Source organism: Triticum aestivum, chromosome 7B (genome assembly GCF_018294505.1).
Source record: "Triticum aestivum cultivar Chinese Spring chromosome 7B, IWGSC CS RefSeq v2.1, whole genome shotgun sequence".
Classification (NCBI taxonomy): Eukaryota; Viridiplantae; Streptophyta; class Magnoliopsida; order Poales; family Poaceae; genus Triticum; species Triticum aestivum.
Window position 1 is genome coordinate 470676503 of NC_057813.1, and position 25552 is coordinate 470702054.

The window sequence follows — 25552 nt, forward strand, 5'->3', positions numbered from 1 at the left end:
GACCGACAAATTCACCATCAAGAAGATCCTAAGAGCCTTAGATGGAAAATATGATACCGTGTGCACTTTGGTCCAAATGATGGCAAACTACAAAGATCTCAAGCCAACCGGAGTCATTTGAAGAATTGTTGCTCATGAGAGGTCACTCAAGGATAAAGAAGAGCTTCACAACAAGTCTAGTAGTGCTTACAAAGCCTCATGTGATGCTCCTACATCATCAAGTGATAAACAAGCCTTCAATGAAGAATTGAGCTTAATGGTGAAGAACTTCAAAAAATTCTACAAGAGTAGAAGCAAGGAAATAAGTTCCAAGTCAAGGTCCTACAATGACAAAAAATCTTCTAGTCATGAGCGAAATTGCTAAAATTGTGGAAGACCCAGACAGTACTCCAATGAGTGTACGGCTCCATACAAAAGAAGAGAAGACTCACCAAAAAGGAGAAGCAAAAGGGAAGAATCACCTCCAAGGGAGAGAAGGAGTAGAGATGATCGCTATGAATGAAGAACCTCTCGAAGAAGCAAGGATTCAGAAAGGAAGGACAAGTCATCAAGGCGCTACATAAAACGAAGACATCAAGCTCATGTTGGTGAATGGGTATCCGGTTCCGACTCCGACCACCGCTCCGAGAGAAGTTATCACTCCGACTCCGAATATACTCAAGATGAAGGTGTTGCCGGTCTAGCACTTGTGTCAACCAACTCCTATGACATATTTGATTCACGAAATGAAGTAATTGGAAGATGCTTCATGGCTGAAGTCCCCAAGGTATCACACCTCGAGTATGTTGATCTCAATAGGGATGAAGATGACTTGCTAGGTGATGATGATTTACTTGTTGACAACTCTAGTGATGAATACTATGATGAAAATGCTATTAATCATGCTAATCAAGATGAAACGAATGACAATGATAAGAAGGATATTGAGTGTCTAACTAAAGAACTAAACACTCTTAAGTTAGCTCATGAAATTACTTTAGAAGATCATCAAGAACTTTTAAAAACTCATGAGAAGCTACGCTTCGAGAATCTCAATCTTGAGCAAGAACATGGGTTCTTAAAAGCCATCAATGATGATCTTCAGAAGAAAAGTTCTTCTTACATTGCCAAGCATTTACTCTTGTCTACTTACATGCCACAAGTCAAATCTAGCAACAAGAGTAAGAAAGATTCTTCTTCTAGTAGTAACAATAATCATGCTAAATCCAATATTGTTGCTTCTAGTAGTTCTCTTGATTCCACTAATGATTCTCTTAGCCAAGTTACACTTGAGAAAGAAAGTAGCTTATTGAAGGGAATTATCGAGAAAGGTGTTTACAAGAGCCTTGCCAGAAGTAAACAATTTGAGGAAATTGTAAGCAAGCAAGGAAGGCACCGGAAGAATCAAGGTGTTGGTTTTGAATGAAAGTTCAATGCCAATGGAGTTGAGTGGGAAGAACATCAATACCCCAAGACGAAGTTTGTTCCTCAACAAGAAAAGTATGATCCTACCGAAGGAAATATGGCCTAGAGGCAATAATAAAGTTGTTATTTATATATTTCCTTATATCATGATAAATGTTTATTATTCATGCTAGAATTGTATTAACCGAAAACTTAGTACATGCGTGAATACATAGACAAACAGAATGTCACTAGTATGCCTCTACTTGACTAGCTCGTTAATCAAAGATGGTTAAGTTTCCTAGACATAAACATGAGTTTTCATTTGATGAACGGGATCACATCATTAGAGAATGATGTGATTGACTTGACCCATTCCGTTAGCTTAGCACTTGATCATTTAGTATATTGCTATTGCTTTCTTCATGACTTATACATGTTCCTATGACTATGCAACTCCCGAATACCGGAGGAACACTTTGTGTGCTACCAAACATCACAACGTAATTGGGTGATTATAAGGGTGCTCTACAGGTGTCTCCAATGGTGTTTGTTGAGTTGGCATAGATCGAGATTAGGATTTGTCACTACGATTGTCGTAGAGGTATCTCTGGGCCCTCTCGGTAATGCACATCACTATAAGCCTTGCAAGCAATGTGACTAATGAGTTAGTTACGGGATGATGCATTACGGAACGAGTAAAGAGACTTGCCGGTAACGAGATTGAACTAGGTATTGAGATACCGACGATCGAATCTCGGACAAGTAACATACCGATGACAAAGGGAACAACGTATGTTGTTATGCGGTTTGACCGATAAAGATCTTCGTAGAATATGTGGGAGCCAATATGAGCATCCAGGTTCCGCTATTGGTTACTGGCCGGAAACATGTCTCGGTCATGTCTACATAGTTCTCGAACCCGTAGGGTCCGCACGCTTAACATTCGGTGACGATCGGTTTTATGAGTGGACATGACGAGGAGTCTCGAAATGGTCGAGACTTAAAGATTGATATATTGGATGGCTATGTTTGGACGTCAGAATGGTTCCGGGTGAGTTCGGGCATTTAACGGAGTATCGGGAGGTTACCGGAACCACCCAGGGAGTCAATGGGCCTTATTGGGCCTTAGTGGAAAGGAGGAGGAGGCGACCAAGGTGGGGGTGCACCCCCCAGCCCAATCCGATTTGGGAGGGGGGGCGGCCCCCCTTTCCTTCTCTCCTTCTCCCCCTTCCTTCCCCCTCCTACTCCAACTAGGGAAGGGGGAATCCCACTCCCACCGGGAGTAGGACTCCCCCCTTGGGCGCGCCTAGGAGGCCGGCCCTCTCCCCCTCCTCCACTCCTTTATATACGGGGGAGGGGGGCACCCCATAGACACACAAGTTGATCATTGATCTCTTAGCCATGTGCGGTGCCCCCCTCCACCATAATCCACCTCGGTCATATCGTTGCGGTGCTTAGGCGAAGCCCTGCGTCGGTAGCTTCATCATCACCGTCATCACACCGTCGTGCTGACGAAACTCTCCCTCGACACTTTGCTGCATCGGAGTTCGTGGGACGTCACCGAGCTGAACGTGTGCAGATCGCGGAGGTGTCGTACGTTCGGTACTAGGATCGGCCGATCGTGAAGACGTACGACTACATCAACCGCGTTGTCATAACACTTCCACTTTTTCGGTCTACGAGGGTACATGGACAACACTCTCCCCTCTCGTTGCTATGCATCACCACGATCTTGCGTGTGCGTAGGAAATTTTTGAAATTACCACGTTCCCCAACAGTGGCATCCGAGCCAGGTTTATGCGTAGATGTTATATGCACGAGTAGAACACAAGTGAGTTGTGGGCGATAATAGTCATACTGCTTACCAGCATGTCATACTTTGATTCGGCGGTATTGTTGGATGAAATGGCCCGGACCGACATTACGTGTACGCTTACGCGAGATTGGTTCTACCGACATGCTTCGCACACAGGTGGCTGGCGGGTGTTAGTTTCTCCAACTTTAGTTGAATCGAGTGTGGCTATGCCCGGTCCTTGTTGAAGGTTAAAACAGCACATACTTGACAAAAAATCGTTGTGGTTTTGATGCATAGGTAAGAACAGTTCTTGCTAAGCCCGTAGCAGCCACGTAAAACTTGCAGCAACAAAGTAGAGGACGTCTAACTTGTTTTTGCAGGGCATGTTGTGATTAGATATGGTCAAGACATGATGCTAAATTTTATTGTATGAGATGATCATGTTTTGTAACAAAGTTATCGGCAACTCGCAGGAGCCATATGGTTGTCACTTTATTGTATGCAATGCAATCGCCCTGTAATTGTTTTTACTTTATCACTAAGCGGTAGCGATAGTCGTAGAAACAATAGTTGGTGAGACGACAACGATACTACAATAGAGATCAAGGTGTCACGCCGGTGACGATGGTGACCATGACGGTGCTTTGGAGATGGAGATCAAAGGCACAAGATGATGATGGCCATATCATATCACTTATATTGATTGCATGTGATGTTTCTCTTTTATGCATCAACGTAGCATTATAAGATGATCTCTCACTAAATTTCAAGGTACAAGTGTTCTCCCTGAGTATGCACCGTTGCGAAAGTTCATTGTGCCGAGACACCACGTGATGATCGGGTGTGATAAGCTCTACGTTCACATACAAAGGGTGCAAGCCAGTTTTGCACATGCAGAATACTTGGGTTAAATTTGACGAGCCTAGCATATGCAGATATGACCTCGGAACACTGAGACCGAAAGGTCGAGCGTGAATCATATAGTAGATATGATCAACATAGTGATGTTCACCATTGAAAACTACTCCATCTCACGTGATGATTGGACATGGTTTAGTTGATTTGGATCACGTGATCACTTAGATGATTAGAGGGATGTCTATCTAAGTGGGAGTTCTTAAGTAATATGATTAATTGAATTTTAGTTTATCATGAACTTAGTACCTGATAGTTTTTAGCATGTCTATGTTGTTGTAGATAGATGGCCCGTGCTGTTGTTCCGTTGAATTTTAGTGCATTCCTAGAGAAAGCTAAGTTGAAAGATGATGGTAGCAATTACATGGACTGGGTCCATAACTTGAGGATTATCCTCATTGCTGCACAGAAGAATTACGTCCTGGAAGCACCGCTAGGTGCAAGAACCGCTGCAGGAGCAACACCGGACGTTGTGAACATCTGGGAGAGCAAAGCTGATGACTACTCGATAGTTCAGTGTGCCATGCTTTACGGCTTAGAACTGGTACTTCAACAACGTTTTGAACGTCATGGAGCATATGAGATGTTCCAGGAGTTGAAGTTAATATTTCAAGCAAATGCATGTATTGATAGATATGAAGTCTCCAATAAGTTCTATAGCTGCAAGATGGAGGAAAATAGTTCTGTCAGTGAACATATACTCAAAATGTCTGGGTATAACAATCACTTGATTCAACTAGGAGTTAATCTTCCTGATGATAGTGTCATTAACAGAATTCTTCAATCACTAACACCAAGCTACAGAGCTTCATGATGAACTATAATATGCAAGGGATGATCAAGACAATTCCCGAGCTCTTCGCAATGCTAAAGGCTGCGGAGGTAGAAATCAAGAAGGAGCATCAAGTGTTGATGGTCAACAAGACCACCATTTTCAAGAAAAGGGATAAAGAGAAGAAGGGGAACTTCAAGAAGAACGGCAAGAAAGTTGCTGCTCAAGTGAAGAAACCCAAGTCTGGACCTAAGCCTGATACTGAGTGCTTCTACTGCAAAGGGACTGGTCACTGGAAGCGGAACTGCCCCAAGTATTTGGCGGATAAGAAGGATGGCAAGGTGAACAAAGGTATATGTGATATACATGTTATTGATGTGTACCTTACTAATGCTCGCAGTAGTGCCTGAGTATTTGATACTAGTTCTGTTGCTAATATTTGCAACTCGAAACAGGGACTACGGATTAAGCGAAGATTAGTTAAGGACGAGGTGACGATACGCGTGGGAAACGGTCCCAAAGTCGATGTGATCGCAGTCGGCACACTACCTCTACATCTACCTTCGGGATTAGTTTTAGACCTGAATAATTGTTATTTGGTGCCAGCGTTAAGCATGAACATTATATCTGGATCTTGTTTGATGCGAGACGGTTATTCATTTAAATATGAGAATAATGGTTGTTCTATTTATATGAGTAATATCTTTTATGGTCATGCACCCTTAAAGGGTGGTCTATTTTTATCGAATCTCGACAGTAGTGACACACATATTCATAATATTAAAGCCAAAAGATGCAGAGTTGATAATGATAGTGCAACTTATTTGTGGCACTGCCGTTTGGGTCATATTGGTGTAAAGCACATGAAGAAACTCCATTCTGATGGACTTTTGGAATCACTTGGTACTTGCGAACCATGCCTCATGGGCAAGATGACTAAAAATCCGTTCTCCGGAACAATGGAGCGAGCAACAGATTTGTTGGAAATCATACATACTGATGTATGTGGTCCAATGAATATTGAGGCTTGCTGCGGGTATCGTTATCTTCTCACCTTCACAGATGATTTAAGTAGATATGGGTATATCTACTTGATGAAACATAAGTATGAAACATTTGAACAGTTCAAAGAATTTCAGAGTGAAGTGGAAAATCATCGTAACAAGAAAATAAAGTTTCTACGATCTGATCGTGGAGGAGAATATTTGAGTTATGAGTTTGGTCTTCATTTGAAACAATGTGGAATAGTTTCGCAACTCACGCCACTCGGAACACCACAGCGTAATGGTGTGTCTAAACATCGTAACTGCACTTTATTAGATATGGTGCGATCTATGATGTCTCTTACTGATTTACTGCTATTGTTTTGGGGTTATGCTTTAGAGATGGCTGCATTCACATTAAATAGGGCACCATCTAAATCCATTAAGACGACGCCATATGAATTGTGGTTTGGCAAGAAACCAAAGTTGTCGTTTCTGAAAGTTTGGGGTTGCGATGCTTATGTGAAAAAGCTTCAACCTGATAAGCTCGAACCCAAATCGAAAAAATGTATCTTCATAGGATACCCCAAAGGAAAATTTTGGGTACACATTTTATCACAGACCCGAAGGCAAGATATTTGTTGCTAAGAATGGATCCTTTCTAGAGAAGGAGTTTCACTCGAAATAAGTGAGTGGGAGGAAAGTAGAACTTGATGAGGTAACTGTACCTGCTCCCTTATTGGAAAGTAGTTCATCACAGAAATCAGTTCCGGTGATCCCTACACCAATTAGTGAGGAAGTTGATGATAATGATCATGAAACTTCAGATCAAGTTACTACCGAACCTCGTAGGTCAATCAGAGTAAGATCCGCACCAGAGTGGTACGGTAATCCTATTTTGGAGGTCATGTACTTGACCATGACGAACCTACGAACTATGAGGAAGCGATGATGAGCCCAGATTCCACAAAATGGCTTGAGGCCATGAAATCTGAGATGGGATCCATGTATGAGAACAAAGTGTGGACTTTGGTTGACTTGCCGGATGATCGGCAAGCCATAAAGAATAAATGGATCTTCAAGAAGAAGACTGACGCTGACGGTAACGTTACTGGCTATAAAGCTCGACTTGTTGCAAAAGGTTTTTGACAAGTTCAAGGAGTTGATTACGATGAGACATTCTCACCCTTAGCGATGCTTAAGTGTACCCAAATCATGTTAGCAATTGCTGCATTTTATGGTTATGAAATTTGGAAAATGGATGTAAAAACTGCATTCCTGAATAGATTTCTAGAAAAAGAGTTGTATATGACGCAACCCGAAGGTTTTATTGATCCAAAGGATGCTAACAAAGTATGCAAACTCCAGGGATCCATTTATGGACTGGTGCAAGCCTCTCGAAGTTGGAATAAACATTTTGATTGTGTGATCAAAGCATATGGTTTTATACAGACTTTTGGAGAAGCTTGTATTTACAAGAAAGGGAGTGGGAGATCTGTAGCATTTCTAATATTATATGTGGATGACATATTATTGATTGGAAATGATATAGAATTTCTAGACAGCATAAAAGGATACTTGAACAAGAGTTTTTCAAAGAAAGACCTCGGTGAATCTCGATAGTAGTGACACGCATACTCTTAGAATTGCATGTGTAGGTTGATTAGTTGACTAGTGCTAACTTGTTAAAATCTACCAAGAATTAAAATTGGGAAAAGGCTAGGTTTTTATTTGGTCAAGTAGTCTAATCACTCCTTGTCGGTGTCAAAACCGGCGGATCTCGGGTAGGGGGTCCCGATATGTGCGTCAAGGCTGATGGTAACAGGAAGCAAGGGACACAGATGTTTACCCAGGTTCGGGCCCTCTCGATGGAGTAAAACCCTACTTCCTGCTTGATTAATATTGATGATATGGGTAATACAAGAGTAGATCTACCACGAGATCGTAGAGGCTAAACCCTAGGAGCTAGCCTATGATGGTATGATTGTAATTGTGATCGGCCTTCTAAGGACCAACCTCTCCGGTTTATATAGACACTGGAGAGGGCTAGGGTTTACATGGAGTCGGTTACAAGAAAGGAAACACAATATCTGGATCGCCAAGCTTGCCTTCCACGCAAAGGAGAGTCCTATCCCGACACGGGCCGAAGTCTTGAGTCTTGCATCTTCACGCTTCAATAGTCTGGATGTTGTACACAGTCCGGCTGTCCGGATACCCCCTAATCCAGGACTCCCTCAGTAGCCCCTGAACCAGGCTTCAATGACGATGAGTCCGGCGCGCAATATTGTCTTCGGCATTGCAAGGCGGGTTCCTTCTCCGAATACTCCAAAGTAGTCATCGAACACTTAAATCGTGTCCGGATTCACAAGTGATCTTTACACACCGCTATAGAGAGAATTATATTTCACAAATGCAATCTGCTGACAACTTTTTCTGATGACGTGACATGTTATTACGGTCGGATCATTATTCGAACCGTTTTCCCACAACCACCTACAGCGCATATTGCGAGGCGGTTTCTTTGACACGTCTTGTCAAAGCAGATATCGTGTCCCCTAATTACGGGATTCTCATCAATACGGGTATGGGTAGTCTAACCGTGCCGCTAATCGCGGCGAGTGGGAGGCAGATGGGTTCCACCAGGCAAGGGGGAGGCACAAAAAAAATTTATCGCCTCTATAAGGAGGTTAGGTTTCTTTCTCTTTTACCCACGCCTTCTCCTCCCGCTAGCTCATTCCCCTCTGTTCAAGCCCTAACGCCCAAGCATTCTTCTTCTCCATCGAAGAGAGGTTTTACAAAGATGTCCGGATCCGGAGCGGGAGGCAGATGGATGGCCTCGACTGTCCAGGAGAAGGACATCAAGAAGCTCCGGGGAGCCGGGTATCTGGCCCAGAAGATCGGCCACCGTCTTCCACCGGCGGGACAGGTCGTCCCCATGTTCGAGGAGTCATGTATTACTATGGGACCGATTTTCATGATCTTTCCCCCAACTCCTTCCTCAATATCTCGACGTTCATTGTCGTGTGCGAGGCTTTTCTCCGGATCCCACCTCACTTCGGCCTATGGCTGAAGATCTTCAATGTGAAGCCCAAGGTGGTGAGTGGCGAACACGCCGAGTGCGGTGGCGCCATGGTAAGCAAGATGCCCAAGGCCGTTTGGCCGAAAGGCGCTTTCAACGACTCCGTCAAGGAGTGGCAGCAGCAGTGGTTCTATATCACCAAACCACGCGGCAAAAAGTGGGCGGCAGCTCCAGAGTTCAGATCCGAAGCTCCACTGCGGCTCACATCCTGGCCCGAGAAGGGTCCGAACTGGTGCTCGTCCGATGAGTTGTTACTGCTCCAGATGCGCATTAAGGGTGTGGTCGATAGGGACGTCAAACTTGTCGACGTAGTCCAGGTGATGCTAGTTCGCCTGGTTCTCCCCTGTCTGCGCCAAGCTTGTACTCTATGGGAGTTCGATCCAGCCGAGCACCAAACCCTTCGGGAGCTTTATGATTCCTCCCACAAGGATATTTGGAAGGTGCTCTTTAAGTCCGGCAAATCGTGGCCGGGCCCCGCCGAGGACCATGGGTATCAATCATCCCATTCTCCAAGCTCGGTAAGTCACAGCCATGCTCTGTCTATTCATGCTTCAGCTGGCATGTCATGAGGGAGACACCTTAGTCGTGCTTCACTGTGACCTCAGGGATGGATAAAGAAGGTGGAGCGGATACATTGTCCAGCCCCCCTGCCGGAGGAGCCGGCCGGACCTCTTCTGATGAAGATGCTGGTCCCCACGCCTTACAAGGCGCCAAAGAAAGAGGCCTCCAAGAAGGTCAAGAAGACCCGGAGTGGCCTTCGCCATCGCGAGGCTTCGGACGCCAAATCCGAAGACTCCAGCGATGATCCTTCGTCCGAGGACGAAGAGGAGGAAGCAGAGGAGGATGAGCCTCACTCTGATGGCGGGAGGAAGAGGACGGCCTCCACATCTCTGGAGGCCGGATCGCCCAAGAGGGGGAAAGCTTCCCTCCCAGGGGAATCCCCCACTACTGCCGATAGCAGCCCGGAGTGGGATCCCAGGGCCCAGCCCCTGGAGAAGTCGTAAGTATCCGAACACGCATATGCGTCCGGGATTGTTTTTGGGTATAGTAGTTGAGGCAGTCCCGGATTGGGGGGTGTCCGCATAGCGGAACTATCACCGTTGGCCGGACTCGTGGACTATGAAGATACAAGATTGAAGACTTCGTCCCGTGTCCGGATGGGACTTCCCTTGGCGTGGAATGCAAGCTTGGCGATACGGATATGTAGATCTCCTACCATTGTAACCGACTCTGTGTAACCCTAACCCTCTCCGATGTCTATATAAACCGGAGGGTTTTAGTCCGTAGGACAAACAACAATCATACCATAGGCTAGCTTCTAGGGTTTAGCCTCTTTGATCTCGTGGTAGATCTACTCTTGTACTACCCATATCATCAATAATAATCAAGCAGGAGTAGGGTTTTACCTCCATCGAGAGGGCCCAAACCTGGGTAAAAACATCGTGTCCCTTGTCTCCTGTTACCATCCGCCTAGACGCACAGTTCGGGACCCCCTACCCAAGATCCGCCGGTTTTGACACCGACAATAGTTTTGGCTGTTGCCTACATATTGCACAGTCCAGCACGGTCCTGTGCCGGCTGGTCCTCGTCAGAGGATTCACTGGGCTCAGACGCCTTGGCGAGAGAGACGCTTCCGCAGGCCCCTTCCCCAAAGTCCAGGCGCGACACTGAGGGCATCCCTATCATTTTCCCTCTGGGGGCTCCGCGGGCGCCAGCTTAGGCATTTCTTCAAAGGAGCATTGCTGAACTCCGGGAGGCCGGTCCGAATGGGATCCGGTAGTGGGGCGTCTTCTACATAAAACCATTCCGAAGGCCAGTCTTCGGACGCCTTCTTCGGGGTTCTGGATAGATATCCGGTCCCGACGATGCGCCATAGTTCGGCTCCGCCCACTTGATATATTGACCCCTCATGAGAACGGGGTACAAGGCAAAACAATCTCTTCCACAGCGCGAAATGAGCCTCAATGCCCAAAAACAGTTCGCAAAGGGCCACGAAGCTCGCGATGTGCAGAATGGAGGCAGGCGTAAGGTGATGCAGCTGGAGGCCGTAGAACTTCAGGAGCCCCCGGAGAAACGGATGTATTGGAAATCCGAGTCCTCTTATTAGATAAGAGACAAAGCATACCCGCTCTCCTTTGGAAGGATCGGGGACGCTCTCCGCTTGCTTTCCGCCCTTATAAGTGGCGAGTCCGGCTCGAATCGGAACCATGAAGGCTGGGGGAAGAAATCCCTTGGTTTGGAGCATCACTAGCTTGCTATGCGGGACTGAGCATCTCTCCCAATCCCTAGGCTGAGGGCTGGGAGCGCGAGAGGAGGAGCCGCGTCGACTGTCCATGGTGGGATGGATTTTTGTCAGAGGCGCTCCGATGAAAGCTTGCGGAGGGAGGATGATGTGATTCGGATCTAGATCCTCGTCTCTTTTTATAGGCAACTCATTTGCGCAGCTAGGGGCGAAGTGTAAAAATACCCTGGCTTTTCGCATTCGTTCGACACATGGAAGATGGCCATTATTGGGCGAGGAAGCCAAGGAGCGCAGCATTTATAAGAAGCCGGACACTATTCGACAAGTACATGGAATTTGGAGAGGAATCCGCCTCGCAATGCCGAAGACAATCTACGCGCCGGACTCATCGTCATTGAAGCCTGGTTCGGGGGCTACTGAGGGAGTCCCGGATTAGGGGGTGTCCGGATAGCCGAACTATCACCGTGTCCGGACTCCTGGACTACGAGATACAAGATTGAAGACTTCGTCCCGTGTCCGGATGGGACTTTCCTTGGCGTGGAAGGCAAGCTTGGCGATACGGATATGTAGATCTCCTACCATTGTAACCGACTCTGTGTAACCCTAACCCTCTCCGGTGTCTATATAAACCGGAGGGTTTTAGTCCGTAGGACAAACAACAATCATACCATAGGCTAGCTTCTAGGGTTTAGCCTCTTTGATCTCGTGGTAGATCTACTCTTGTACTACCCATATCATCAATATTAATCAAGCAGGAGTAGGGTTTTACCTCCATCGAGAGGGCCCGAACCTGGGTAAAAACATCGTGTCCCTTGTCTCTTGTTACCATCCGCCTAGAGGCAGAGTTCGGGACCCCCTACCCGAGATCCGCCGGTTTTGACACCGACATTGTGCTTTCACTGAGAGTTCCTCTTTGCTATCGCCATCAGGAAGGATGCCTCATCCCGTCTTCAAAGACGGCACCGTTGCTGAAGGAGCTTTGGCCATCGGCCAAACTCTCCGACTAGGCGGTTTTCTTATGACCGCTTGTTCGGCCGCCGCGACGATGATGACCTCTCGGGTCATCGAAAGCAATCTTCACGTTAACTCGGAACTTGCCGAGCAGCTAGATCCGATGGAGCTCTCCTCCTTAAACGAGCTCTTGGATCGCATCGCCGCCCTGGGAGTCGCTATAGACTACGATCAGATTGGGTCTAAAACCGATCTGAGAGAGATCAACTCTCCCCAGGCTACCCACCACGTTGCTGTGGTGGAGGAACAGTACGGCGACCCTTCTTCTATATTAAGGACTAGCTATGTCCGAATTCCCGACCCCTCCATGCCGGATTCCCGTGGAGGGACGGACGTCGATCAAGTCCTGAACCTAAAGTCAGGCAGCGGGCTGGATTCATTGGACAATATCCAAAAACCCAAGCTTCCAAGTTTGGAAACTTTTCGGCCCTTGAGTGTTAGATTGGACGGGGTTTCGAATTTAATTCCACCCGCCCACCCAAACATAAGCGATCTATCCCGAATCCGGCAAGAGCCCGCTGAAATAGTACACCGTACTGGGCCAGATTCCTCCTGGGACAGGATAAAGGACTGCCGCGAGGAAGACGCAATTTCACTTTTCTGCAATAATTGCATGGACAAGGGAATCCTAAACGCCATAAGTCGTCGTAAAATTACACGCCTTGCCGACTTGGCATCCATAGTACGAAAGTACTGTGCGATGGAGAGCGCCTGGAAAACCGAAACAAAATTTTGGGACAATCCGGGCCCGAATACAACCCTAGTCCGAAATAAAAGGGTGCATCATCGCCACGCACCTGGGTTAAATACCAAAAAGCAAAAAAACCCTAAAGGGCACGGAACCATACTTGAAGGATGGCTCAATGGACCCTGCAAAATTCATAGTACAGAGGGTGACACTCCAACTCATAGCCTTCGAGCATGTTGGATACTACGGCAGGTGACCAAAAGTGGCGAAGAGCTTCTAGCTCCAGAGAACAAGCCCAGCAACACCAGTACAGTATTAACAGTCTTCGAGACTTTCACATCAAATAATATGTGGAAACGAACACTCCGCAGCCTTGCCAAAGTCTACCAAATAGCAACAATAAATCCATGGAGTGACACGGCTATTACCTTTAACGCCAATGATGAACCTAAATTCCGAACAGCCCGAGCACCTGCCGCATTGGTCCTCAGTCCAATAGTGGACGGCTTTCGCCTTACCAAGGTACTCATGGATGGCGGCAGCGGATTAAACCTCATTTACGAGGAAACCCTTCGAAAAAAGGAAATAGACTGGAGCCGCATTGAGCGAAGCAGCACAACCTTTAGAGGAATAATCCCTAGTCGGGAAGTATGCTGGACAGGAAAAATTACACTGGATGTGGTGTTCGGCTCGCCAGATAATTACATGTCCGAGGAGGTCACGTTCCAAGTGGCCCCGTTCAGCAGCGGATATCACGCTTTATTAGGGCGAGAGGCATTCACAATTTTTCAAGCTATACCCCATTACGGGTACATGAAGCTCAAAATGCCCGGGCCCAATGGAATCATCACTCTTGCCAGTGATCCGGACATAGCACTCCGCGCCGAAAATAAGACAGCCGCACTAGCCCTCGAGGCACTATCCGAAGCCCTAGCAGCCGAGGAACTCATTGCGTTGCGCTCCACGGTGAACAGGGACGATGTGATACTCGATAAGAGATCCAAGTCCACCTCTTTTAAGCCAGCGGACAAAATAGTCAAATTCCAAGTCCATCCAACGGACCCTACAACGACGGCCTCCATCGGGGCACAGTTAAACCCTGATGTAGACGCCGCACTACGAGAATTCCTACGCGAAAATTGGGACATCTTTGCCTGGCACCCCTCAGACATGCCAGGAATCCCATGCCGGCTGGCCGAGCACTGCCTAAATATCCTAAAAGGATTCAAGCCAGTCAAACAGGCTCTTTGGCGGTTTTTCGAACCCAAGAGACAGGCAATGGGAAAGGAGCTAGCCAAACTTTTGGAAGCCGGATTCATCAGAGATATAAAACATCCGGACTGGCTAGCAAACCTGGTGATGGTACCAAAGAAGGATAAATCCTGGTGCCTATGTGTCGACTTCAAGGACCTTAACAAGGCTTGCCCAAAGGATCCATTCCCCCTCCCCCGCATCGATCAAATTATCGACGCTACCGCAGGGCACGATTCATTGTGCTTCCTCGACGCATACTCTGGCTACCACCAAATCAAGATGGCGGAGCCAGATCAAGCCGCAACGGCATTCATCACTCCATACGGACCATTCTGCTTCAACACAATGCCCTTCGGGCTCAAAAACGCCGGCATAACATATCAGCGCATGATTCAGACATGTCTGGCAAACCAGATCGGCAAAACAGTGGAGGCATACGTAGACGATGTGGTCGTCAAATCCAAGCATGTCGAAACTCTAGTAGACGACTTGAGGCTCACATTCGACAATCTCCGAGCATATGACATTAAGCTCAACCCGGAAAAATGCGTTCTCGGCGTACCAGCCGGAAAGCTCTTGGGCTTCATTGTATCCGGTAGAGGAATTGAAGCAAACCCAGCCAAGATCCGAGCTCTATCACAATTGGATATCCCAAAAGACCTCAAACAAATACAAAAATTGACTGGATGCATGGCGGCTCTAAGCCGCTTTATCTCCCACTTAGGAGAAAAGGCATTACCCATTTATCGCCTCCTGCGACGCACCGAACACTTTGAGTGGACAGATGCCGCCACGGCCAGACTCGAAGAAATCAAAGCCATATTGGCAACAAATCCGGTCCTGGCCGCGCCCAACACGGGCGAACCAATGCTATTATACATCGCGGCAACCCATCAAGTTGTAAGCGCAGTGCTCGTTGTCGAACGAGAAACGGACGGACACAAGTTCCCTCTTCAAAATCCAGTTTACTACGTGTCCACTGTCCTAACTCCATGCAAGTCCCGGAATCCACATTATCAAAAGATAGCGTACGCAGTGTTCATGGCATCCCGGAAGCTACGACACTACTTCCAAGAGTGTTCGATAACAGTAGCCTCCGAAGTACCTCTTAATGACATTATAAACAACCGCGACGCAACAGGCCGGATTGCCAAATGGGCCATCGAGCTCCTCCCATTCGACATAACCTATAAACCACGACGAGCTATCAAGTCGCAAGTTTTGGCTGACTTCGTCGCCGAATGGACTGAAGCTGAACTCCCTAAAGAGTACGGCGCATATTCCAATTGGATCATGCACTTCGACGGCTCCAAAATGTTGGCCGGCCTAGGGGCTGGCGTCGTCCTGATGTCCCCAACCGGAGACACAGTCCAATACGTACTCCAGATAATGTACACGGACTCCAACAACGCAGTCGAATACGAGGCCCTTCTACATGGCCTCCGGATGGCGGTCTCTATGGGCATTAAACTCCTAGAGGTGCGAGGGGATTCGAACCTCGCGATATCCCAAATAAATGGAGACTTCGACGCCAAGGATCCGAAAATGGAAGCTTACTGTAACGCCGTCCTGAAAATGTCAGCTCGGTTTGAAGGGCTCGAATTTCACCATATAGCTCGGGATAATAATCAAGCGGCGGACGTATTGGCACGCATCGGCGCAAAGCGCGATGCCATCCCTCCCAACATCTTCCTGGAATGGCTTTTCAAGCCATCCGTACTATGGGAAGGGGAGTCCGGAAACAACAATCCAGACCCAATCGCACCGCCCGACACCGCACATTCTGACACAATCGGTGGTTCTGCCAATGAAATAACACCTTCAGCCCATGAAATAATGGCAGTCATTGCCCCGTGGACCGAGCCATTCCTAGCTTACTTAACTAGGCAGGAACTTCCTGAGGACCAAAACGAGGCCCGCTGCATAGTACGGCGATCTAAAGCCTATAAGGTCCATGAGGGAGAGCTTTATAAGAAAAGCACAACCGGAGTCCTTCAAAGGTGTATCTCCGAAGAGGAAGGGCCAAACCTTCTGGCTGAAATTCATGCCGGACTCGGTGGGCACCACGCCGCAGCCTGGGCCCTTGTAGGCAAGGCCTTCCATACAGGATTTTATTGGCCAACGGCCCGGGCAGACGCTCAGGACTTAGTCCAATGATGCGCCGGTTGCCAGCTCTTTGCTAATCAAAGCTACATGCCACCCACAGCCCTGAAAACTATACCCATCACCTGGTCGTTCGCAGTCTGCGGGCTTGACATGGTTGGACCCCTTAAAGGAGGAACCCACAAGCAAAAATACCCATTGGTCATGGTGGATAAATTCACCAAATGGATAGAGGCCAAGCCAGTTAAGACGGCCGAATCCGGACCCGTGATAGACTTCATATCAGGGGTAGTACACCGTTACGGCGTCCCCCATAGCATCATCAATGATAACGGCACAAACTTCACAGCCGACGAGGTTAAACTCTGGTGCAAAAACATGGGCATCAAGCTCGACTATGCTTCAGTCTATCACCCTCAAACTAACGGTCAAGTCGAGCGAGCAAATGGTCTAATCATGAGCGGCATTAAACCCAGACTAGTCCGGTCCCTCAAGGAATCTAACACGCACTGGGTAGAGGAGCTCGACTCCGTACTCTGGGGGCTGCGGACCACGCCAAATCGCACTACCGGATTCACACCATTTTTTATGGTATACGGCATAGAGGCAGTTTTGCCCTGCGACATAATTCATGACTCACCTCGCGTGCGCATGTACGAAGAAAGAGAAGCCGAGCTGGATCGGCAGGACAGTTTGGACGCCTTATAGGAGGAGCACGACATGGCAAAAGCTCGTTCCGCATTCTATCAACAGCAGGCTCAAAGATATCAAAGCAGAGAAGTACGGGCCAAAACTTACAATGTTGGCGAACTAGTTATACACCTGCCGGACAAGAAAAAGGACAAACTCAAGCCCAAATGGGAAGGTCCCTTCATCATCGACCAAGTCCTGAACGGCGGAGCATACCGTCTGCGAAACGCATCAGATAACCGACTCGGGCCGGACCCATGGAACGCAGCCCGTCTCCGAAGATTCTACAGCTAGCGCCGGACTCTGAGTTCATCTCCTTCCTCCGTCTATATTTTATACTTTAGCTGTCTTTTATTTCTCTCCTGCTCCCTCCTTTTTTTAAAACCTCTAGAGGCTCGCCTGCGCATTGTTCGCACACACTTGATGCGCTACTCGCGCTCATTATACCTGGGGGGCTTCTTTAACAGAAGCTTATTTATACGGGCTTTATGCCCAACACATGTGTCACACTTCCGCATGTACCTTTTATTCGCCATTATATGCATCGATATGACTTAAGTTTTGGCCAAGCTGGGTTGCCTGGCTCCTGTGCTTACCCCTACGTTCCCGATTGTTCGGCTAGGTGGTAAAGGGAGCACCTCTGCGATTGTTACTGCCGAGTCAGCCGGATGTGTACCTCAGACTGGGTGAAGCCGAAAGCTAGCGTTCTTAAGGGAATATTCGGTCGGTGAACTAAAAGATGATTTCTTACCTATTTATTTATCTGCCCCCAGATGCTTTTCTGCTTTTTTCGCAGTCCAGACATGCACTTTAGGGCATGCCTCCCAGGGAAAGGAACCCCTAACGGAACTATTCTCCCTGGAAGATGTTTCTTACTAACCATGTAATATAACATAACTAGTTGGGCACTTGTCTGATAAAGCACTAATGACCCCTACGCCTGGTCTCCACGCATGCCCCGGTTTTTTATATAACCGCAAGGGTATTCGGACACACTCCGGACTGTCGGGTCTCGAGGCTGAAGCGAAAAGGTCCGCTACGACAAACGATCTACAATCCGGCTAGAAGCCATTTTACATGTCATTTTAAATTACATAGTCAAATTGACTGATTGTATTCCTCTTTAATACCATCTAATAGGCTGTCTAGTTTACAGTCCCGCTGGGAATACTTTGCGGCCAACTCTACTTGGCCGTACACTAAGCTCACAGGGATCTCCTTCCCATCGGGCCCCACAGGTCCGACCTCGGCCATGTGGTTTGGGTCAGCCTTCGTGTACCGCGTCTTCACCATGGCCCAGGCCTCCCTGGCGCCTTGACGGCAGGCCGATATCTTCCATAGCCGGAAGCGCCGCCGTGCTCCCTGAAGCTTCTCTGTGAGCTCTCCAAGGCCTTCGGGCAGGGAGATGGATGGCCACAAGGCCTGGACGACGCCTCTCATCGCCTGCCGAACTCGTTCGTGCAGTTGCAGCAGCTCGGGAAGTAGGCCACCCGTTGCACCGGGCATTTCCTCTGCAGGACGACCTGTGAGCATACCTACAGACATATTTCTGTTAGTCGACTTCCTCGTTGAACTCTTTTTTAAGGTTCATTCAAGCACCTACTGAAAATGCCGCGACGAAGTCGCCGATTCTCCTTAACGGAGTCAGACAGCTGGGCACGAACATCTTTTAGTTCCTCGCCCAGCTGGGTGTTGGCATCTTGGAGGTTATTTTTCTCTTGCCGCACCCTCGTAAGCACATTCTCGCCGGCTTTTAACCAGCGCAGGAGCTGTTGCTTGTTCGGATCTACCCCGGGGCCATTTGCAAAATTATTGTCAGACTTACACACACGCCGCACTTCACAAACTACTTATCTTTCGAAGTATATATTACCAGAGGGGGTCTCTGTGGCTCCCCTTGCGGCGGCTAGTGCGGCCTCAAGTTGGGCCTTGCACTCTTGAAGCTCCTGGGACAGTTGGGTATTCTTTTCTGTAAGATCCTGCATAACAAATAATCCTTAAATCAGTTATTCTAACTATTTTAAGTCTCGGGGGCTACTGGCATATATAACTGTCAAAATTCCTCACCCGTATGTCTTTCACATACTGATCCATGGCTCTGGCTAGAACATCTTGAGCGGCACGGAGGTGCGCATCTCCCGAATTAAAGGCATTTAATGCCTCTTGGGAGAAACATGCCTCATGAAGAATTGTCCGGCGGCGCCTATGATTCATGGCGCTCTCCACCTCAGATTTGGTGGCGGACAATCTGTTGGCATCCTTTGTTGGAGGAGCATCCGACGCGCGCCTTGTGTTCGCCTCCCCTTCCGGACCTGGCTTTGGAGCCTGGCCGGCGGAGGCTCGATTGGCAACCTCTCCGGACACAGTCCGGTGAGCGCTCTTTTTCCTGAAAAATCACGAGCGTTAGTATGCCTTCCAGGAATCTTTCCTTGAAACACGGTGGCGCGCCATACCGTTGCAACGACGTCTCGATCCGCACCGCATTTCTTTTCTGCCTGCTGGGCCGAGCTACCCCTTGTTGGCCAGCCGCCGCGGGCTCGGCTTCCCGCCTCAAAGGCACCTCCTGCGGAACACCATTGGTATGCGGTGATCAGTAATAAGCACGGATGGGTCATGGTACCAGGACTTCGTTCATAGTTACCTGGGAAGCCGGAAATATTCCGGGGTAGTCGGCCGTAATGGCGACCAAAGCATTGTTGATGCTAAGTTGGTAGAACACCCCATCGATCAGCTCCACCTTTATGTCCGGGTCCTCTTCGGAGGCCGGATCAAGGGACCGTTCTGGATCCTCGGGTTGTGGAGGCGGGCTGTGCATATCCTCTACGGCCCGGCGCAGTTCCTGCGTCGAAATCACAAAATGAGATATTTAACCATGGGAATGGGGATCGGATAGGCAAAAAGAAATGTCCGCTTACCCAGCTTCGAGGATTGTTCATAGGAAATCCGTTCAGTGGACTAATACGGAGAAAATCCTCCTTTTCCCCTATGTACAGGCCGGACAAGATCTTCACCAGATCAGCGACCGATCCCGGTCCCTTACAGCCATGGCGGGTGGCATCATCCTCCCCGTTGAAATCCCACATGGGGTGGCCCCTATACTGGAGCGGCTGCACCCCCCACATAATACATGTGGCCATGACTCCGATCATAGTCAGGCCGGAACGAGCTAATAATCTTATTCGGCACATCAGGTAGAGGACATCCCTGTCATTTTCCCTCTGGGGGCTCCGCGGGCGCCAGCTTAGGCATTTCTTCAAAGGAGCATTGCTGAACTCCGGGAGGCCGGTCCGAATGGGATCCGGTAGCGGGGCGTCTCTACATAAAACCATTCCGAAGGCCAGTCTTCGGACGCCTTCTTCGGGGTTCCGGATAGATATCCGGTCCCGACGATGCGCCATAGTTCGGCTCCGCCCACTTGATATATTGACCCCTCATGAGAACGGGGTACAAGGCAAAACAATCTCTTCCACAACGCGAAATGAGCCTCAATGCCCAAAAACAGTTCACAAAGGGCCATGAAGCCCGCGATGTGCAGAATGGAGGCAGGCGTAAGGTGATGCAGCTGGAGGCCGTAGAACTCCAGGAGCCCCCGTAGAAACGGATGTATTGGAAATCCTAGTCCTCTTATTAGATAAGAGACAAAGCATACCCGCTCTCCTTTGGAAGGATCGGGGACGCTCTTCGCTTGCTTTCCGCCCTTATAGGTGGCGAGTCCGGCTCGAACCGGAATCATGAAGGCTGGGGGAAGAAATCCCTTGGTTTGGAGCATCACTAGCTTGCTATGCGGGGCTGAGCATCTCACCCAATCCCTAGGCTGAGGGTTGGGAGCGCGAGAGGAGGAGCCGCGTCGACTGTCCATGGTGGGATGGATTTTTGTCAGAGGCGCTCCGATGAAAGCTTGCGGAGGGAGGATGATGTGATTCAGATCTAAATCCTCGTCTCTTTTTATAGGCGACTCATTTGCGCAGCTACGGGGGGAAGTGTAAAAATACCCTGGCTTTTCGCATTCGTTCGACACGTGGAAGATGGCCATTATTGGGCGTGGAAGCCAAGGAGCGCAGCATTTATAAGAAGACGGACACTATTCGACAAGTACATGGAATTTGGAGAGGAATCCGCCTCGCAATGCCGAAGACAATCTACGCGCCGGACTCATCATCATTGAAACCTGGTTCGGGGGCTACTGAGGGAGTCCCAGATTACGGGGTGTCCGGATAGCCGAACTATCACCGTTGGCCGGACTCCTGGACTATGAAGATACAAGATTGAAGACTTCATCCCGTGTCCGGATGGGACTTTCCTTGGCGTGGAAGGAAAGCTTGGCGATACGGATATGTAGATCTCCTACCATTGTAACCGACTCTGTGTAACCCTAACCCTCTCCGGTGTCTATATAAACCGGAGGGTTTTAGTCCGTAGGACAAACAACAATCATACCATAGGCTAGCTTCTAGGGTTTAGCCTCTTTGATCTCGTGGTAGATCTACTCTTGTACTACCCATATCATCAATATTAATCAAGCAGGAGTAGGGTTTTACCTCCATCGAGAGGGCCCGAACCTGCGTAAAAACATCGTGTCCCTTGTCTCCTGTTACCATCCGCCTAGACGCACAGTTCGGGACCCCCTACCCGAGATCCGCCGGTTTTGACATCGACAATAGTTTTGGATGTTGCCTACATATTGCATAGTCCAGCAAGGTCCTGCGCCGGCTGGTCCTTGTCGGAGGATTCACTGGGCTCAGACGCCTTGGCGAGAGAGACGCTTCCGCAGGCCCCTTCCCCAAAGTCCAGGTGGGACACTGAGGTGTCATCTCGACAAGACCCGGACCAGGGAGGCCATATCCCTGGTGACAGACACGCGGGGATGGATAAGGCCCTCGGGACCTCTAGGGTTCTGGGATCGAGCGAGCAGCCACCCCCGATGTTGAGGGGCCTGCCTACCCTGCCGGTGTCCTCTGTTCGAGCAGAGCTGCCTGGCGGTCTATCAACAGCGTTAAAGAACGTGTCTATTATCGATGAGCATCGGGCCCTCATGGGTGCGGTGGTCAAGAAGATTCAGTCCACCGAGAGCGGGCTGAATGAGTCATGCCTTGGCCTTATAAAGGCTTTTGAGGTATGTTTCCTAGGAAAACTTTGAGGAATTGTCATAATATGAGTAGTAGCCCCTGATGCACTGTCCGGCGGAGGAGACAAAGCCGGGTAGGGGATCAAATCCCCTGCTCTCGCGGGAGCCTATGTGAATGTCGTATACCCTGTTGTGTGAAAACAGGCATCTGCAGAGAGGACGGCCGCTTATAATGCGGAAGTATCCGAACTGAAGCAGAGCCTTACACGGGCCGAGGAGGAACTCGGCCGTGTGAAGAAGCAATTGGAAGACAAGCAAGGTATGTTGAAAACATTTGTCTTGAAGTTGGCATGAACGAATAGTTGTGCATAATAAAAAAATATTTGTATTGTGTGCTCTAGGAGCAGGTGCCGAATACGAGGTACTAAAGAAAGCTTTGGCTGATGCCAACAAGAAGGCTGAGGCTGAACAGGCGCTTCATGAAAAACACGAGGCCAGGGTTATCGCAGCTGAGCGAGAGCTCCAGGTAGCTGTGAAGAAAAGCGAGGGCTTGGAGCAGAGTCTAAAAGGGAAAGAATCCGAACTCGCCCGAGCTCTCAAGGCTGCAGAAGGTGCTCGGGAAGAAGCCCAAGGTGCCGCACGGGACATCCAGGAGGCCCGGAAAGTTGCAGCTGGTAAGGCCTTCTGTATTCTTAGCTCTTTATATGTGATAATGGGAGGAATCCTAAGCGGCAAGCTGAATTCTTATTTTTCCAGGGGCTTTTGCGGATCTTCCTCGCAGCATATCAGATGCCGCCCAATTCTACCGCACTGAGGAAAAGAAGTCTGTGGAGAGGGATTTCTGGTTGCAGTATCTGGCGCCGAACTATCCGGTGCCATTTATCGATCAGCTAAAACAGATGGTCGAACTGCACCAGGCGGCCGAACTAGCCATGAAGGACTTAGTTGTCCGACTGTGGCCTGCAGAGCCGATTCCAAGCAGTTACTTCGGACTCGTCAAGCAGATTGTGGGCGCCTGTCCTCGGCTTGATGCTATCAAGCGATCAGTCTGTATAGAAGGCGCGCGCATGGCGTTTGCCCGTGCAAAGGTGCATTGGGGGAGGCTTGACGCGGAGAAGCTGATGACTGAGGGGCCGCCAGAGGGTAAGGAGCACCGCAAGCCCGAGTTTTACTATGAAAGTGTACTGAAAGGGGCCCGCCTTGCAGCGGACAAGTGTGCTAAAGACATTATATTTCCCTGAGGGCATTTGTGCCGCTTGTTGTAATATGGGATAATGGCATGTATATATTGCCTGTTTTGTTTGAACATATGTTCTTCCTGTGCGGCTGTTTATTGTATGCAAATCCTAAGAGTTGCCAGTCGTCGGCTTCTGCCCCCTCGTAAAAACAATACGGGGGTGTTCGGGATATATCTGGACGCTCTTTATCCCATAGTTGGGTCCTTTTGAGGAGGTGTCTCTTTTCGCGAACCAGGCAATCAGACTATAAGGCTTTATTACTCTCACTTAGCCATAGGAATTCGAGTATGGTCGGTGCAACCCCTAGTGTTCGGAAGGCCGAACTAGGGGCTCCATTGGCGCCTGATCAGAAGACCGATCCGTCGCACTCAGCATTTATAATGGCATTGTGCGGAATAAATCTTTAAGGATTTTATAACCTCTCGAACAGCTGACCAGCTCTCGCTTCATCATGACGGTCAGTTTTCGGCTTTCTCTAATGAGGTGCTCGTCCGGCTGAACCGGGACACAATTGTAGTAGTTCTCCCAGCGCTACCTTAGCCGACAGAACGGAACGTAAGGTACCAAAACATGGGAGCCGGGCAAACCCAACCAATGACCCAAGACATGATTTGGAGCTGATGCATATAGTGCTATAAGTTCAGGGTGCCGAGCGACCGAAAAGGTGGAAAAGGTGGTCGGACTTTATTGCCGTACTGTGAAGCCCCTGGTGTAACCGGGCGAACTCGGAGCGTGGCTGTCATTTTCGGCAAAGAGGCGTCGGCGATAAACGACGGCCGGTAATTGTTATTTAAGTCTATGCATTGTAGTAGGATGATATGTCTATGTATATGAGTATGATGTATGAAAAGAGGTGTTTTTTGGCGGAACATGTGGTGGCCGGACTGGAGAGGGTTGTGAGGGGATCAAGAATGAATCCAAACTGCCTTCTACCTGCATGTTCCTGCCATTGTGTGTCCGGGCTAATTCCATGCCGCCAATCCTGTTCTGCGTCAATCCTTAGTTTGTAAATGCAAAATGCTTGAAGGCAGCTAGGTGTCCTCTTGTTGTTGGTCCCAGGGTCCCTAATCGGTCCCTGGTGTGCCCAGCCGTTATACCGTGAGGTAGTGCGAACTCCGCAATGGGTGTTCGGATGGTTGGCCTGAGTAATTTACCACGTGGAATCTAGTCGACGTGGTTTATCCCGTTGGCATACGGTAAACTATCGTATGGTGGGAAGGTGCCGAAGATTTATTCTTTGGCGTAGCATTTTTTGGGTGATCCGAAGACAACCGTTAGAGTGGTGGGCCAATAAAACTTGGCCTTTGCGCCTTACATCTTTTAGGAGATGTTATTCGTGGCTTCATACCCTTGTGGGCTTTGCGTGTTATGGAGCCCCCGGACTACTAGGTCTAGAGGTACTGCAATTGACTTGCTGTGGTTTATGTGATCCTAGGCGATCGGCTGTACTGTTACGCTCTGGGGAGGGGGGTCTTGACGAGGCGCCTCCCCTTATTGCTTCCGGCGTGCGACCAGCCGCTTTGTTTTGAGGATCCTGCATTCTCTATTGGTATGCTTTGCCATCCTTCTAGGAGTACCATGAATTTCGCATGGTTGATCGAGAGTGTGGCTCGGGCCGGATAGGCTTGAGCTGCTCTTTGTCCGTTGACCGGACTGGTATTTCCTGGACCTGGCACCAGTTTCCTTGACTTCACGTTTGTTGCCATTGCGCCGAGGCTTGAGGGTGTCTCCTCGCGTATCCTTCTTACTGTCTTGGACCGTAATGATGTGAGGACGTCGGGGTGTGCGCCTTGGGTTCTCCTGCTTGGGTTGAGGTAGCCAGTTGTGCCGTGTATGCTCTTTATTGGGGTTGTCGAGTTCGTGCCTTTCAGTGGCCAGTACCTTTGGTCCACCTATCCGTTAGCAAGTCTTGGTCAGCTTTAAGCTGCTCTTGCCTCTTTTGCGGGCTCCTTGCCATGGCCATGAGCCTTCGCTTGAAGCGAACTTGTTCCGCTGGATCTTCAGGTACGCCGAATTCGTCATTGCCGAGGCTCACCTCGTCGTCGGAGGGGATGTATAGTTGTCCTTCTCCGAGTATCCCACCGTGACCGGTCCGGCCAGCTTGAAGGTAGGTTGATCAGGACTGTATTCCTCTTCGGCACCATCCGGGTTGCTTGCATCTCCAGGTTTTGTGTTGATGTGGCGGGGCTTAGAGCGGCGCCGACGAAGCATGGGCTTTGTCTTTCCCCTTGAGGGGTTGCCCTCCGTTGCCTCGTCGCCATTGGTTTCCTTTGGAGTGTCCACCATATATATATCGTATGAGGAGGTGGCCGTCCACCGCTCTATGAGCGG